The 17,531-nt window shown below is 40.4% G+C and overlaps 1 protein-coding gene across 6 annotated transcripts in view; it reads left to right on the top strand.

Moving 5' to 3' along the window:
- Positions 1–1,169: 1,169 nt before the first annotated feature.
- The window catches only part of ADGRL2 (adhesion G protein-coupled receptor L2), a 159,977-nt gene continuing 143,615 nt past the window's right edge, over positions 1,170–17,531 (top strand). For all 6 annotated transcript variants that reach the window (XM_068405708.1, XM_068405707.1, XM_068405706.1 and 3 more), the window contains exon 1: positions 1,170–1,983. The gene's annotated coding sequence lies outside the window, so the exon portion shown is untranslated. The remainder of the gene's footprint in view (positions 1,984–17,531) is intronic.

Here is a 17,531-nt window from a genome sequence, read left to right as displayed (position 1 = left end):
CCACGCCGCACTCGTCGCAGAAACGAGTCCTTGCTAGTGCCCAGCTGCTTCTCCCTGACCTTGAGCGCTGGAAATTGTTCACGTTGCACATCCTGAAAGGTCAGAGCAGATCCTCCGTATTTTGCATCAATACAGAGGGAAAAAAAACCCCTACCAACAACCCCAGCCCCTGGTTTCTAAGAGCGGATTTTTGGAAAGAGAGCAACAGCGCTACTAGACTGCGTTTTGTATCTGAGCACAGGAATGAGTCAACTTAGCATCCTTTAAATCGTTTCCAAGTGCTGTTTACCCTGTCCTGACATGTTTTCCCTAACGTATCGCTGTGCTGCGCAGCGCCGTCCGTGCCGGCTGGTGCGGGCAGAGGGGCGGAAGGAGCCGCGCTCGGCGGGCAGGAGCCGGGCACTTTCAGTGCGAGGAAATAAGGCAAGGGGCGAAGAGAGCCCTGAAAGCACCGGGGAGCGGAGGTCCCCCTTCCTGCCGCCCCTCGCCTGCTCTCCCTCGCTAGTCACCCAGCCTGGTGAATTATTTTCGGGTGCAGACGGGGGCGGGGGACGACGACGACACACACAGCGGTGCAGTGAGTTGGCCCAGCCCGCGCAGCACCTGAGCAGGGCCCGCCGCACAAGTTGGGGTGCGCGGTGGCGGTGCGCGGCCGCGCTGGAGGATACGTCCAAGGAGAAAGTGCCGCGGAGACGCCTGCCGGCCTGCAGCGCCCCAGCAGCCGCCGCGGCCGACGGCGAAAGGAGGGAGAGCGGGCGGCGGCAGGCCCAAGGCCCCACGCCCGCAGAGCGACGGGGCCCGAGGCGCCGGTCAGGGGCGCCCAGCGGCTCCGCGGCGGCGGAGGGGCGGCTCCGCGGCCGTGCGCGCCCCTCGGCAGCCGCGGCGATGGGGTGGGGAGGGGGCAGCGCAGGCGCGCAGCCTATCTGCTCGGCCCTTGGTGCCGAGCGGCCGGGCGTTCGTTATTAGCCTTCACCCTCCTCAGCTGGAAGAAGGGCGGGGGGAGGAACAAAAAGGCAGGAAGGGAGAAATTTTTGTCCTTCGCCGGCGCTGCTCTACGTGATAATATGTTTATATGATTAGCTGAGCCCGGGGGTGGGGAGTGGAGGGAGAGGGGAGGAGATTGGAAGGGGAGGAGGCTGGAGGTGACTCCAGTTCAGAGCCCGCGGAGAGTCTGTGTCAGGACTTCGCAATCCCCCGTCACATACGGAGAGGTGCATGAGCAAAAAGGAGGCTGCGATACAATTCATTGGGATTTTTTTTTTTTTTTTCTGGTGTGTATGTATTGCGTTTTTCCCATTGCTGTGCGCGTTACTAGCTCAGCGCCCGACGCCCGGTCTCTAGTCGCTGGCGGGGCAGCAGCACCGGGAGGAAGAGGAGAAAATCCGAGGAGGGGCCGGACCCGCACCCCGCCGGAGGCCAAAATGTCATCCCGGGAGATGTAAATCCGGTCGGTGCGAGCGACAGAGACGCAGAGGAGGGGGGGGGTCCATTGTAACATTTTCGAGTTGTTCCCCGCTACTCCTGCCGCCGGCATCGCCTTGGCTTCCCGTCTCCTGATCGTTGCACAGAAAGGACTCCAGAGGCTGGGCGCACACACTGCGCCCGTCGTCCCCTCCATTTCGTTTTTTGAAAAAAAAAGATAATTTTTTGTGCGTGCGTGCGGGAGCCTGGCTGTATCATACGTTTCGTGCGGAGCGGAGTGTCGGAAACTGCAGGAAAATGTTGACTTAGCCCCAGAAGAGCCTCCCGGCTGGCTGCTTGGAGGAGAAGCCGCCTGCTCTGCGCTGCCCCAGCCCGCCGAGCCGCAGAGCCAGCTGCCTCCCGCTCCCCGCCCGAGCCCGGCGCTCGCCCGCCCGCTCCCCTCTCCGCCGCCCCGGGACTAACTCTGCCGCGCTCTCCCGCCGCCCTGTGCTCGGCGGGGACCCGGCTCGCGGGTCCCGCCGGGCCGAGAGATCCCGGCCCGTCTTCGGCTCCCAGACAGAGGTAAGCGCAGCGCCGCGCTGTAGCCTCGCCGCTCGTTTCTCCCGGCGCCTGCTCCCCGCTTCTGGCGGTCCCCACCGAGCCGCCGGCGGGGAAACACACACCTCGGGGTCTGCCTCGCCTGCCGGTGCCCGAGGCCGCTGCTTCCCCCGCACTCCCGCGGGGGCCGCCACCCGCCTGCCGGCCCCGCCGCCGCCGGAGGAGGAACGTGCCCCTCAGTGAGGCCGCGGCCGCTGGGCGCGAGCAGCGCGGCGGCGGCGCCGCCGACCCGCACGGCCGCTCTCCGCCGGCGCCGAGCCGGGCCGGGCCGCCCTCCCCCCGCAGGCCGCCCCCTTCCCCCCGCTTCCAGCCCTGCGGAGGGGCTTGCGGCAGCCGCGGCAGGTCCCCGCAGCCCCCGCCCGCCGCCGGGTGGCCGCCCCGCTGCGGGGCCGGGGGCCCGCCCGCGGAGCAGGCCCCGCCGCGGCTCGGTGCGCACCGCGCAGCGGGGAAAGTTGCATCCGTTCGGTAAATAATTACCTGTTGCGGGTTTATTTTTGTAACTCAACCGAGCGTCCGTCCACCAGCCCTGCGTGCGGGGCGGGGGGGTGGCTTTGGGAAGAGGAATAAATTACCCTTTGTTGGCTGTGGAGTGAGAGCAACTTTTTTTTTTTTTAATTTTCTATTTATTTTCACATGTAGAAAGCTGGGGCCATCTGGAGACAGAAAACAGAGTGTGTCATGAGGCACCGTAGCTGTGTCTGGCTCTAAAAATAACATCTTGTTGTTAGTCTGCGCTAGCCCTGCTGGGGTTTGGACGTTGTGTGTCAGAAAACAGAGCGAGCTGCTGGTGCTCAGGTGTGTTTTTCTTTGCATAGAAATGCCCCTGTGCGCGACGGAAGGAGTCCTGCAGAACAAATGTTCTGCTGTTTGGTTTCCTTAGCCGCCCCGGCTCTTTCCTTTTGTTGCTTGCCCCGAAAAGAGGTGCCATTTCGCATCATTCTGCACAAATTGTTTGAATTAATGCAAGTGTGAATTCTTACCGTTTGAAGGAGGGCATTAGCATATCAAAGGTTTCTTAGCTCCGGCTCAATTGAGAAAACTTCAGCTTGTCTTCCATTTGCTTCCAAGCAGAGGCCCAAAGGGCAGTGGGAATTGTAAAGGGGTAAAATGGGGAGGTGGGTTTGGGTTGTGTTTCTGAACTTTTGCCGTTTCTCAATTACGCGAGTGAAAAACAAGGTCCCTTCGCTGCAGAGCCCTTGCGAGCGCTCGGACAATTACACTCTATTGATTAATGGTTTGTTCCGAGGGGAAAAAAGTGACCTTTTATGACAAGCACTGTTGCGTGGTTTCTGATGTCTCCTCTCTGTTAGGGGGATTTAGAAAGCCCTTTCTACCGCACTCATGCTCAGGGTATGGCCTACACGTTACAGCGTGCGGGGACTGAATGGGGAAGACCTCCTAATTACTTCAGAAAACAAATGAAATCTTGTAATAAAAGACCTCTCGATTCCGGACCTTTGAAACAAATATGCTTCCCTCCTTAATGGGTGGGTAGGCTGAAATAATAGATATTTTTATGGAGAGTTCTAAAAGAACTTTTGATCACCACCAGCCACATGGTTCCATTTTCCTTTTATTCTAGAGAAAGTGAAAATGAGTAGTTCATGTAATCTCATTTAATCAGTGATACCGTGTTTACTAAGATAACTTAATTTGTGGTTAGTATTCCCCTATAATAAATAATTAGAAACCAAGTATGGCGGGAGTACTGTTTTGGTGGCAGTGTAGAACATTTATCGCATTGGAAGTTGTTTTACGACTACATATTTGCAGTTTTTTATTATTTTGTTGCTATGTCCTTGAGTCTGAAAGGGAATGTGGCCTAGCCTACCCTTTTATTACCTTTGCAAATCAATATTCATAATCTAGCAATCCAAACCCAAGCGAAATCCTGTTATCTGTCAATAAGTTGGGACCTTTTCCAGGGACCAGCTGTTTATTGGGAGCTGTATTCTGGTTTGTAACTCTGGCAAAAAAGAACTTCTTATGCTTTCCTTGCCTGTTCCTTCCTTCCAAACCTTTTACTTGAATGATGTAGACATTGAAACATGCATTTTATGTTTATAAAAAGTTGGTTTAAGTGCTTGGTATGTAGCATTTGGTCTGTTTGTTTTTCCCATTCTCCGTTTGATGGCTTGGCGGTGGGAGGTGGGTGCGGGGGTGGGGTGTCTCTTTTTAAGCCCTGGAAGTGATGTGCGTTTGGAGTAGGATGTCTTCACTCATGCTTCAATTTTCTTTCATTTAATGAAGGAACTGAATATATATGCTATGTCTTGGTGAAAAACCCTGCAGTTAATTAAATAATTTGTATAGTTTTCTCTTATTCTTAAATGGACATGACCATTTGGGCATTTTGTATATAGATGTGTTTAGTGATCCTAAAATTGCGTGTCGTTACTTTCAGGTAATTTTCAGCAGTTTATTTACCTAATGTCTGCAGCTGTCTGAAGTAGTACCTTTTGGTGGTGTAAAAGGAACATATTGATGTAATTGCCATTATCACACTTAAGTTGCTGTTAACTAGTCTGCTTTGAATGCAGAGTGCTATAAAGAAAGTGCATTATCCTTTCAGCTATTAGGGATAATCTAAAAATTGTCTTGAAAATGTTGTACTTCGGTTTATCTGATGGCAACCCCAAATTCGACAAATCTCTAAAGGTAAAAAAAAAAAAAAAAAGTAGTGAAGAGAAGATTTTCAACATTCAGATGACAAAATTGGACCACTTAGAGTAAAATTAATGTGCTGCAGCAGCACTTCAGCTGCCATTTTCAATCACTGTGGGTTACTATGTGTTGGCAACAGCAAAAAAGCATAGACGTTCAGACAGCTCAGGGAGCTCGTAGTTGGGGGAATCAGGATATTGGATCATGTGGGGTAAAACAAACCAATTACTTCAGGTTTTGACTTGAGAATTTGCAGTAAAAATTTTTTTTTTTTTCCTGGCTTTTGGCTCCCCTGCTCATTAATAGACCGACATCAAAGCAGGCAGCCAAACTTCCAAATGTTATAAAAACTAATGTAAAGATACAGATCTCACATGTAGTCTTGCAAGTCTTAATTTAAGACAAGCAGTTGGAGTTTTTATTGCTGCAATTTTCACAATCAGCAGAGACATTAACACCAGGCTTCTGGGTGTTTCCCTTGAAATGAGCAAGAGGGGAGCTTTAAAAAAAACCCAAAGTTTGCTTAGTTAGTTCTTATTTGATCACTTCAGAAGCTTTCTCAATGTTTTATTTATCTCTTATAGCTTTTAATGCGTAAAGTCAGGAAAGGGGGTTACTCAGGAATTCTAGTCTCTAGTAAGGAAGCACCTTATTAAAATTTAAATAAGCAAGGTAGTATAGTCCTAGGAGTTTGCAGTCTTTATGGTTAATAATATGATTATTTTTGTTTCTGAAAATGCAATATGTAGACATGCCATTTTGATTAATATATATGTTTAAAATAGAAATAGTTATGATGAAGAAAAAATGCAACAGTCTTGAGTGACAGCTCTTTAGAAAGGTCCATAATTTTCACTGAAGGATGTTGAAAAGAGAAGTCTCTAGTTAGGCAAAATATTTATCAAAGTTATATTTGCAATACATTTCTATATAGTGTGTCATAAATTCACACAAATAATAATATCCATCCACTATAAATAATTGTTTAATGTTTAGGGATGGTAGAAACTTGATCATAAGTTTTTACCGGAATTGGGTCTAAAAAGTTTATGTATTTCCAAGCCCTTGCTCATCCGGTGTCCACCTAAGATGTTAACATACACATAAGAAGATACTATTAACTTCTAGTACAGCTCTTACTGAGAATAGCACCATGCCTAATAATAATAATGAAGAAAAACCTACCAGTAACCACTTGGAGATATTTTATATCAAAAAATGCTCTATGTCTTCTCTGCATTTCCACTGAGGAATATCCGTGGATGATTGATAATACAAGAACTGGAAGTAACGATTAATGATTTTACCTGGTGAAGTGCAAGAGAAGAAGTTAAACTATGTCTGGTGTATAATTGAAATCATATTCCTGCATAAGTAGACAAGCAGTCAGTTGTAAAGCAATATACTTCAGAGCACAGGCTACAGAAATTTATAGTCAGACGTATTACTTGGAGATGTCATGTTAGACTCTTTCCAAGCATTTTTTAGGATTGATGTTTGTGATGTACAAAAGCAATTTGAAATTGCAAGAAATTCACCTTTTTAAGCATTTATGTGCAGCTTTTAAACTTTAAAGCTGTCTGTTATTTTTTAAAACCCTCAGTTTGAAACAAGTAAAAGATTTAAACCATCATGGTTGTAATTGGATGTCAAGAAAACTGGAAAAACAAAAAGCTATTTTAAGGCCATTCTCAATACTCTTTAACAATTGTGTTTAATATTTAAATAGTTTTCAAAGGTAGCTGCATTTTGTTTCCAACAGTTCTTAAAATAAAAGTAGTAGGTGGTTCTGTTGGAATATTGGTAACTTGCGATTTCACGTGAATGTATACCTGGTTTAGAAAATAATTCCAATCTTTATTTAACAAATACAATTCTTTTAAACATTCTTCATATAAAAGGTGAAAGATGACAGTCTTAAAGCCCTTTTCAACAGAAAATTTTCTTGGAGTTCATGCTTTTTTCAACCTGTAATGTAGGAGATGTGTTTCTGCAGCATAGGCTGTGAAGATTGTGTTGCTTACTATAAGCGATTTAGTTATAGAAATACACTGGCTTAATGACTGGTAAGGTTTTACAGCATCCTCTAGATGCAAACTGATATTTAACCAGAAGTTGATTCCTTAGGGGAAAAAAAAGAAGGTGCCTTCAAATTCGGAATGGCAGCATCTGCGGGTTATGGGTTGTTACATTAAATGGAGTATTTAATGCGGTTTAGAAGAGTATGTAGTCTGCATGTGTCATGATTTCTGTCTTTTTAATTTTCATAAGGTACTGTAATGATTTAACTTACTCTAGCCTGCTATTTGGCCAAATTATTTAGAAAGGCATAATAATCAAAAACATCGCAGCCTGACTGAAGCAAGCACAGTCCTTAACACCTGCAGGTAGAGTGCAGTCTCCAGCAAAATGCTATTGATTGTTAACCTGGCACAAAGCAAGCTTAAATATAGTTTGCTTAATTACAACAAAAATTCGTTTTTTTGAGTAAGGTACTTCATGTTGAGGGAATGTTTTGTATGTTGTCTGCTAAGTAAAATCCCATCACACTTGTATAAATTTGTTCAATTATCAGAGCAGCTAACAGGAGGAAAAAAAAGTCAATTTACCCTGAAAAGCACCAGAAATAAGATTACCTTGGCTAGTAGGAACTTGCCAGCACTGTTTAGTGCTGGCAAAAACATTGCCACTTTTCATGTTCAGTAAGAAGGATATTGACTATTCTACATGTTCAGGTCTGTTATTTCTTTATAAGGTATAAGCATGTCTTATTTTTATTCTTACAATAGCAGTTACAGATAAATCAGAGGATCTAACATTAACTTTACAGAATAGATGGAATAATACCATTCACTGGAGAAATAGTATTTACTTGAGATAAGTGATCACAACTAGTTTTTTCTCCTGTCTAGCGTGTTGTTCTTGTAACAGACAAATGTAAATACCTTAGCAGATATTTCAGAGTGAAAGGCAAGAGATAAAATGTAATTACTTTTCAGGGTGGCCCTGACGATGCCCATGCTCTTGTCTGCAATACAAAAAAAAAAATCTTTGCTCATAACCTCAGAATATGAAGGCCATTGTTACTTCTGAATATAAAAATATTTTCTGATTTTTAATGTTGACCTATGTATTTATCTTTAGCTCTTCTGTGTAAGATGGAATCCTTATAGCCGTAAATTCTAGTCACTGTTATCCAACGGAGCATTTAATAGAGCACCTAATGGACTCTGCTTCTGTATTTTTCTTGAATGCATAACATCTTGCTTCATTCAGTCACCAAAACTAACTTTGCTACAAGGACAGGCAACAGGACAAGTTAGAATCAATGGACCATTTGTAGGTCACAAAGTCAGTTTACTGGAATTTCAGAGGAAACTGGTTGAAAAGAGAGGACAAATGTCACTTTGAATAGAGATGTTTAAATCAGACTTCTGCCTTAGGGTAAAATTTAGGTCTGTTGTAGCCTAGATGTAATGTCTCCCTCTACAGAGCACAGCATTAATCATGGCTTGACAAGTGATCATGGGCTAAGAAAAATAGGGCCTGTCTTGGTTGTGTGGTTATTTTTTTTTCTAATCTTAATCTCTCAGGAGCACATTATAAACACTAACATTTACACAAAAAGATTTAAGTATCAATGTCTGTATTTCAGTAGTGAAAGTAGCTAGCTTCAGAGACAATCTAGTTAGAGCTAATAAGAGGCTACTTAGGTTTCTTACATTGATGCAATATTAAGAATATTTTCCTTTTAATGTAATGCAGTTTTTTGTCATAGGAGATTTATCTCATGCCATTCCCTCATACAAATATGGTAGAGTCTAGGTCTGCCTGTTTTGTTCCTTGGTGTACTCAATAACTCTGAAATGACCGTCTTTTCGCTTTAACAGCGTTTTATGACGTGTTTACCACCCAAGAAGGATACTTCCTTTTGTCCAAGCAGCAATATAGGGAAGAAGTGGAACAGTTTTTAAAACATAACACAGATTGACTTGACACTGATCAATGTATATGAGGTTTTTTTATACTATGTTTATATTTTAATGGTGTGTTACTTGGCCACAATGAGCTACAAAAGTTGGAATGAAATAATAGGAATTAAGACTGTTACTTAAGATCCTGAATTCTGATACTGTACAAATAAAAGTGTTTAGTATGTTAATTCTTAAATTAGGGATGCTTTGATGCATAGATTAGGTGTTGGGAGTGTTCATACCTTTTATGGTAAAGAGGGGATTTTCATATTTCTTGGGCTGCTTTGCTGCTTTCTGTGGTGGGGACAGTGTAGGGAGCAGCTGAGCACTCCATGTGCGCCTCTGCTAGAGAGATGTATCTCCTGAATATGCAGTTAGATTTGTATCTGCAACTGTTGAAAAAATAGATAATATCAGCAAAGTAGCAGCAAAACAATTTATCACTGGAGAATATTGCTTTAAAAATTAGGCTGCTTCTGTTTATTTAGTTGCCTCTGGACATGCTAAAATCCCAAATCTCTCATTTAGGGTCGGCTGCTGCTTTCCTTTGTGCCCTCTGTTGTTTTTTTCCTATCAGTCGACACCTCAAACCGATTATTGCTCTGAATCTAGATGACAGAATAATCTAACACTGATTACTGTTAAAAATGGTTTCTGGCAGCTGGGGAGGGGATGACCGACCTTGTTTCTGACTATCGTACTTGCTTTGCTGTTGATGGGATCTGGTGTAAATAGAGAGCGAGCCTTACTCTGAAATTAGTGCTGCAGTGGTGGAGAGAGATCACCTGCCAGAAGGAGACTTCAGTTCACCTTTCGATAGCTTCTCTTTCAGTATCATATTTGTCATTTTTACGGCATAGCCGTCTACACCGGGGTGAAGAGCGCTCAGAAACAATTCCCTCGCAATAGGCTGCGTCGCTTCTTAAAGTGACATTTTAAGAAAAGATTCCTGAGAACAAGTTCTGCTGTTGACTCTGCATTTCTCTGGCAAATTCCTGATGCCTGTGTGGATGGTAGGCACAATTCTTTTCATCTGATCCAGGCATCCTTTCATTCATTCTTCTAAGCTTAATTTAGGCTTTTTCTATGCCAAGTGACCGATTTGGAATTGCTTTCTCAGAATGAATAATGATTGCATCTTCGGTTTGAACAAAGTGAGTGTTCTCCAGAAGACCAGTTCGTAGCTGTTCCGTTGGTAAATTTGTCATTTAAATATTGAGGGCAGTGTCTCCTACAGCTTCGATGTACTTCAGTCTAATAGGTATTTCTTAAACGCAGACTGTCGATAGGTGAGACTGATTCTTGTGTAAATCAGTATAAAGTGCTTAAAGGCGAGAAGGTGCCTCCGCAGCTGAGGTGTGTTCCTGGCTGAGCTGCTGTGCCAGGAAAACGGGCCGAGGCTGGGAGTTGTCTTAGAGAGGGAGGGGAGTTGCAGGCTGACATAATTTGAAAGTGAGAAGAAATCCTTTTGCCCTTCAGGCAATAATCTGACCTGGTGCTTGAATAGAGCATCATCTCTCGAAAATGGTAATTTTTTTTTTCTTCCTTGCTTTCTTTACTTCCTCGTTTTTTCCCTCATTTGAGGAGGTGTATAATAGTATCTGATAATAACTGGTTGTGGATCCAACTGTTAAAAATATTCTAGCAGCAGAGAAGAGCTCTTTATGCAGCAGTCTCATAATCTTGAAGTGAACACCCCAAATTTGTCCTACATTTGTTCCATGTAATGATTGTACCTTTACTACAGTATCGTGAGTCTGTTTCCACTATTTTTTCTTTTTAAAGCTGACATTGAAATCTTGGAAGGTTGTATTTTGGGGTTTATTTTTCCAGTGAAAATTAAAGTCACACAGGGCATATGTGACTTTATGCCCTATGCATATGCATTTATTTTATGAGTGTTCTTCATGAGTCTAATGGCGCTACTTGCAGAAGTAAAGAAAGTGGGATTTGGCTCTGTAAGGGAAACAAAACCACAAGCATACTTTCATTCTTTCCATGTTAGAAGATAAATTAATGTTGCCTGATAGCTTCCCAGTTTTTTGAGAGTGTGCTAAAGGCTAGATAGGACTAAGGCTTAATTTTGATCTGCTTAATATTTATAGCTTCATTCATTGAAGCTTTTTCTCATTTGTGTTGAAGGGATTTTTATCCAGAAAGCTCATGCTATTACGGCGAACAAACTTAAGACATTTTAAGGTAAGAGTAATGTCTTTCGGAAGAAAAGTAGTTTACCTCCAATTGGATGAAAAACTACGTTGTTACTTCATAATTTGATATAAATTGATAGAGACTTTTTTAATTTTCAAGATAATTTACTGCTCAGTTCAATTACTTTTTAAACTTCGGTGGAGTGCATGTGTAACTGTATCTGAAAGTGGCATTGGGTTTTATCTCCTGGCAGTAAATAGAATGAGGGATGCTGCTGTTTGGTTGGTTTTGGGTTAGGGAGATGCATCAGATAGGATGAATTTGTTTTCTTGTTTGGGGCGGTCTTTAATTTCTGTTTGGTTCTAGGTAAGCAGAGCAATATTTTTTTTTTTTTTTTTTTTTTCCCCCCCCTGCCCTGAAAGCATTTAGGTGACTTTGAAAAAGAAATCTGTGTATTTTGATATAGGAAAGACTGAAGCTGAATGTTTAACTTTTCTGAGGGAATGAGAAGAGACACAAAGCTGGAAGAAAAAAAAGAATATTTTCTGTGTTAATTCCTTATGTCAGATAACATTGGAGAAGAATTTCTGGGGGAGTTTCTTTAAAATGATGACTGATTATTTGGGTTCCTATGCTGGCTGTTACCCACATTTTTTCCATATTTTTGCTCATTCTTCTTATTACCTGCAGAGGGAGCTTGTATATGAGATAATCAGAATAATCAAGGCATTCAGGGCTGAATTGTTTCCAGTAAGTACAATTTAATTTTACAGTGCCTTCTATGTTACGCGGAGCAGAAAGGCTGTGTAAGATAGCTTTTAAAAAGGCTGTCCATCAGTAACTGTAAATAACAAAGGGCAAAAAATTTAAAATGTCAGTAAGCAAAAGCTGACTTCAGAAATACTTCATATTTCAAAGTGCCTTTATATTGAAAGTTTAAAAAGGAACCGAGGAAAACAATTCTTGCATGTCGAGGTCTAAGAGGAGAGTCTTGGTACTCTGTGTGATGGGAAACAGATTTTTGTTGTATGAACTGCCTTCCCTGATTCTAAAAATGTCATGTCAGCATGAGAGAGACACCACAGTACTTTCAGGTCTTGGGTACATCTCGTGCAGTGTAGTGTGCTAGCCAAAAAGCAATAGGTAAGTCTTTTCTATTTATGCAAGCAGTGTTATGAATCATAATCAACATGATTGCAGATGCAAGGTTAACTCTTAATTTTGCTTTTTCTCTATTATAAAGTATAAAAAGGTGAATGAGTTTCATCCAAATATAATTGATGAATTCATAGTTGGGCTAAAGCAGGCAAACAGTGGTAAAGATTGCTGTCTTAAGCTTTAGAAAAATACTGACAACAAAGAGCAAGGAATATAATAACCTAAGTTTATTTGTAAATGGTAACAAAAACTAATATTTCTTGAAGAATCAGAAATACTTATTTAAAATAGTGATTTTCCTTAATCTAGCACAATGGAAGAAATGATCTGGTGTATTGCAGGTTTTATAATTATAGTTGTCTGGATGGTGAAAGTGTATGATCCTTCAAAAAGTTAAGACTTTGGAGAATAAAATAACTCATTTATTATAATACAGTTTTGCTTGCTCAGCAAGAAGCATAATAGATGGCACTTAGATGAATTCTGCACTATTTATCTCTGGAAAAATGGTGGCAATAATTTTACTTCAAAAAATTTCAGTAAACTTAAAAGATGATTTGCTATGATGCTGTTAGGAAATAAAGCGGTGTGCATGCACATTCCATAAAACAGAAACAGCTCTCTGTAACATGCTCTCCTGTAATAAATCTGCCACATAAATTGGTTTGAGAGTGGTTTTTTTTTTGTTATTTAAACTATCAGAACTTTAAACTTAACATATGTTCAGCCTAACGTGGTCTTACGGTTTTAGTTTGGATTCTCTTTTTAAACACCAGCAAAGATTTACCGTATCTAAATAGCATCAACTGGGTGTCGATTTATTATTTATACTGGCTAATCCTTGCTAAAATGAAAAGTCAGCTTGTTATTGTAACACCAAATGGCCCTCTAAGTAGAGAAACAGTTAAGTAGATCTCCTGTAATAGGTTGTTGTCTAATAAAGAGATTTATGGTATTGGCAAGGGCTATTGTATAGGTATTACCCTCTCACAGCATGGTCATGTATTATCTTAACAACTCAGTGCCACATCTATGTTGAGCATTTTCATACCAGGGTAAGAATATTAACCACAGCAATTACACTCCAATAGGATTATAATGGTAAGATTTACAGAAAAATATGTAAATTATCTCTTTCGTGGAGATTTTGATAGGTCCTGGGAGTTGAAAAGTTGCATCATCCTTTTTGCATGGGAAAATACTAATGTGTTAGTCATGATGAAGAAAGAGAGATTTCTTAATTTAATCTTGTTGAGGAATTATGGAGAGGCAGTGGACATAATCTTTCTTTACACAGTGTGTCTTTCTTTCCCAGTGAGGTAAGGATGTTTCAGAAATTCCATTCAGTGGAGATTGCTGTACAATGTGAAAATCAAGACGTACGTGTAACTAATGCTGTTGTGAGCATAAAACTTCTGGGATTAAGATATATATTTTTTTTTTGAGACCCTTGTATTTTGAAGGTAGAACAATGGTAATTTACTTGCTACCTTGGAAGAGCCTACTTGAATAAAATCATGTTACTTTGTTTTAGCCGTAGTGTAATACGTTTTCTGTTTCATTAGCACCAGGTTTTTATGGTGATAACTCAGATACTTTTTTAAATTACTACAAGCAACAAAAGTTACAATAATGTCATACTTCTACAGTTTTCATGAAAGTGATGTTCAAGCTGTTTCTTAATTTTTAAAATTTTCCATCTGTTTTTTAAAAAACAAAAAGAGACATTAATACTCACTCACTTGGCAGAAGCAATGTACCAGTCACATTTAATAAAACTAATTATGTTTTATCAATAAAAACCACCTATGAGGACTGATTGAACAAAATACATTAGGTTATATAGTAATTTTTGAATAACTGCATTGAGTAGAACAGCTGTTTGAGTGGCAAAGTGTGACAAAATAGCCACACATTTTAAGATGATACCTTGAGGTATAATTCAATAAATACTGCAATAATGAGTGTTTAAACAAACAAAATACCTTTCTTTCCCTGATTTACTGTAACAAAATGATAATTAGGTCATTCCAAATTAAGAAAATTTATAGATGACAATTCTTACTGTAGAAGACCTTTCCAATATATATTGTACACATGCATGGACAGTATTAGTTAAATTTGTAAGGCACAGCATTTCCTGGATGTTTTGAATTAATTCTATGTATAAGACTTTATGTAGAAAGATCCTGTACCCATCTGTTGTAAATTGTTATTGATTACCAGAAGCCAGAGGAAAGATGCACCTGTTTCTTTTGACATGAAATATCCCACTTCTGAAAATGTGCTGATAGAAGGTAACATTGCACACAGGTTTAAATCTTTTCTAGTGGATTACTGGAAAAGAATTGGGGCCTCAAAATTGCATTAAACAATGAATATTCAAAACTTCATTATTTTTGTAATCATAGCAGCAATGTATGACTTCATCTGTCATCAGTAACTCATACATCTTGTATTTATACAACTAGAGCAAAATTCTGGAGCTTTGTCTTTAGTCTTGTGTTCCGAACAAGAATTATGACCTGAAGAATAACATTTTCTATTTTAGAAAAACTCCCGTAGGTTCTTAGATTGGCTTCGCATTTCATTCATTTTGAACTGTGGAAAACGATTGTATCTTTTGTCTGAAAGTAAAAAGAAAGCACAAAAGGACGAATGTTACCCCCTGATGAATGTGGAGCTCCGACGGATTTAAGAGCGTGAACTGTGACTGCATTGTTGAGGGCAGTGCCTGGCTTGTATAGCCTAAGAAGACGCCAGTGCTTAGAATAAAAGGGCGAATAATGCATAAAAATTTAATAAAGAGATTGAAAGCATTCATAAAAATGCTTTACATTATAATTATTTATAATTTATTTTAAAAGTATTAAAAATAGGTTACAGTGGGTTTGTTTTGTACATATTTACAATTTAAAAAAATTCTAATGTTTTAGAAGACAATTTCTATGTTTGAAAGAGGAAAATATATGCAGAAATATTCTTACCAAATTGTTGTTATGTGCTCTCCTGAAGCATTTTTGGAATATGTGTGCAAAACTGTAAGATAAAGATTAACCATTTTTCTTTTTGTAGAAATCCCGTAATGAGTGGCTTCTTAAAATTAGTATTCTTCTGTTTGCAAGACAATAAATCAAAGCACAAATCCACACTATAGTCATTTTACTTAGTGTGCATTAAAAATGAAGCTACACTAAGTCGTACTTACCTGCCCACGGACAACTAACCCTGACAAAAGGATGTCTGTTGTTGGGGTTTTTTTCCTCCTGTCTTTTTTATTATTATTTATATCTCTTTGTTTGGAACAGCAGTGTTGTTATGACTAATAAAGCTATTGTATTTGGCAAATGGGATGCAAGTAATCAGCAGTTCTTGGCTCACAACTGAAAAATCTGCCGAACAGCACATGAAAACAGTATAACCTTTGAAGCATACCTGTGAATGAAGTTCTTCCTTATACTTCTGTACAGAATTCATATATCTTTACTACATCTTCACTTCTAATGATATTGTTTCTGATTATATAGTGATACCTACAGCAGCGTTTGGAGAGTGGCGTGATTAGAAAGTACTGTTTTCAGCCTGCTTCTGAATATATAGTCCCTTTGAGTTTTGTTTTTTTTTTTGAGAGATAATATAATGACTTGCAGTGAAATCAGCATCTTTCTATTACCTGTCTAATTAATGGCCAATTTAAGAGTTGGTTTATTTTAGTTATATTTAGCTTAATTTTTTGTCCAACTTTGACTGATCTTTGCATGTGATAGATTGCCAAGATTCTGTAAACAATACATTTCTTAGTTCTTGTACATTTTTCACAGAAAATCACTTGATATATGATACAGTTATTTAAAACAATTATTTTTGTTCAATACAGCTTTATATTTAAAAAAAAAGTTACTGAAGTCCTATATGTTAATTGAAGGAAAGTCAAATAAGTGAAAACTTTGTAATAGGTCTGCTGGAAGGTACCCAGTAAATTATTTCTGTTTATACTCGAAATAGATACATAATAACCCATACACCAAATAAAGCTGCAGCATTAACAGATTATTAAAATGAATTGGTAAGGATTTATGAAAAAAATACGTGGGGCAGTGGAAAAATTTGTTGCTGTTTCAGTGCTATGATGAAGCAGTTTGCACAGCTGTGTTCTCGACCGGCACAGTTGAGAGATACAATTAATATCTCCTCAATCACTTAATTGCAGCCATTATTTAAGTTACCTAAAAGAGTAACTGTTCAGGTCTTGTACATATAGGAAATATTAGCTGCTGCTAAACCAACTGAGAAAATACGCTCAGTGGAATTTTATCATGGCTCACAAATGATATAAAGAGGTAGCTCTTGGTATTGTGCTCTAAAATTCCCTCAAGTCCATCTGACCATTGAACAAGTTGTGGTTTTACTGCAGTGTTAGTGAAAAACTGTGAATGCCAATGTGTAAAAGATGTTTCCATCCAAAAAAAAAAACCCATTGTGGGCACCTTTTTTACTGTAGGCTTGTGATTTGGAGCTTTCTGGTGACACTGCCTGATAGGTAACTGTTGTCATCCTGCATGCCGTGGTGGTCTCAAGTCATGGCTCCCACTCAGGTCTGGGAAAGCCAGAGTCCTCCTGTGCTGCAAATCCAAATTCATGGCTAGATTTTTTCAGTTGCTTCATAATAAAACAAAGATGTAATTAGGACTAATCTAGCTAATCATCATGAACTGGAGGTAGTCCCATCTGCCCATTCCCCTCAAAAATTGCTTGTGATATAAAAATGCAATTGTTGTGGGATGAGAGGGGAGAGTTGTGTGTGCTGTCTGCAGATGAAGATCCTCGGAAACCAGGTTTGTCCTTTTTCTGTTACAGTCAAAAAGTCAAAATTACCATTTTAATGAAGACATTGCAAGGAACAGACGAGTTGAAAAAGATACTGTATTTCTTTACATGCTCCTTCCTTTTAAACATGGAAGAACCCTTAGGCTATAAATTAAAGAGTAGTTTACCCTGTGTAGTTGATCTTGGGCTGCCCAGTAGCAATGAAGAGTTAAACTTTAAAAAAAAAAAAAAAGGAGTTGTAAATGGCTTGGTGATTTCATGTTTTTCAGTCTGTGGTTATCTTATGTCCCCCTCATGTCCTGTTTTTGTCAATATTTTCCTTTCACCTGAGAACTGTAACAAGTGGGAGGAAAAGTAACTTGAAAGAATGTAATTATGCCAGAGATGCATTTTCATGTGGGAACCTTTATAATACCTTCATGTAAATGACATTCACTATGGAAACCATAAGAGCACTTATGAGCAGAAAGATTCATCCTGTGCTCCATGGGAAACACCAATTTGCTTATCTCCCTTCCTGGAAAGGGCACACACGTGCGCCAGGGCTGGGGGAGGCTTCGACCATGCTACCTGTCCAGGGCTGCAGGTGAACGGCATGGGGACCATGGGAAGCTTGCAGGAGCGTCTTGGGTAATGGCGTGTCTATAGTCTGAGCAGACCCATCTTAGAGGATAACTGTATTTTGCATTTTTAATTTTTGCTTCATAGGTTGATGTTTTGTTTTTAAATCAGCGTGTT

Source organism: Nyctibius grandis, chromosome 8, assembly GCF_013368605.1.
Source record: "Nyctibius grandis isolate bNycGra1 chromosome 8, bNycGra1.pri, whole genome shotgun sequence".
In the NCBI taxonomy this organism is placed as follows: Eukaryota; Metazoa; Chordata; class Aves; order Nyctibiiformes; family Nyctibiidae; genus Nyctibius; species Nyctibius grandis.
This window is presented reverse-complemented; position numbering and strand designations above follow the sequence as displayed.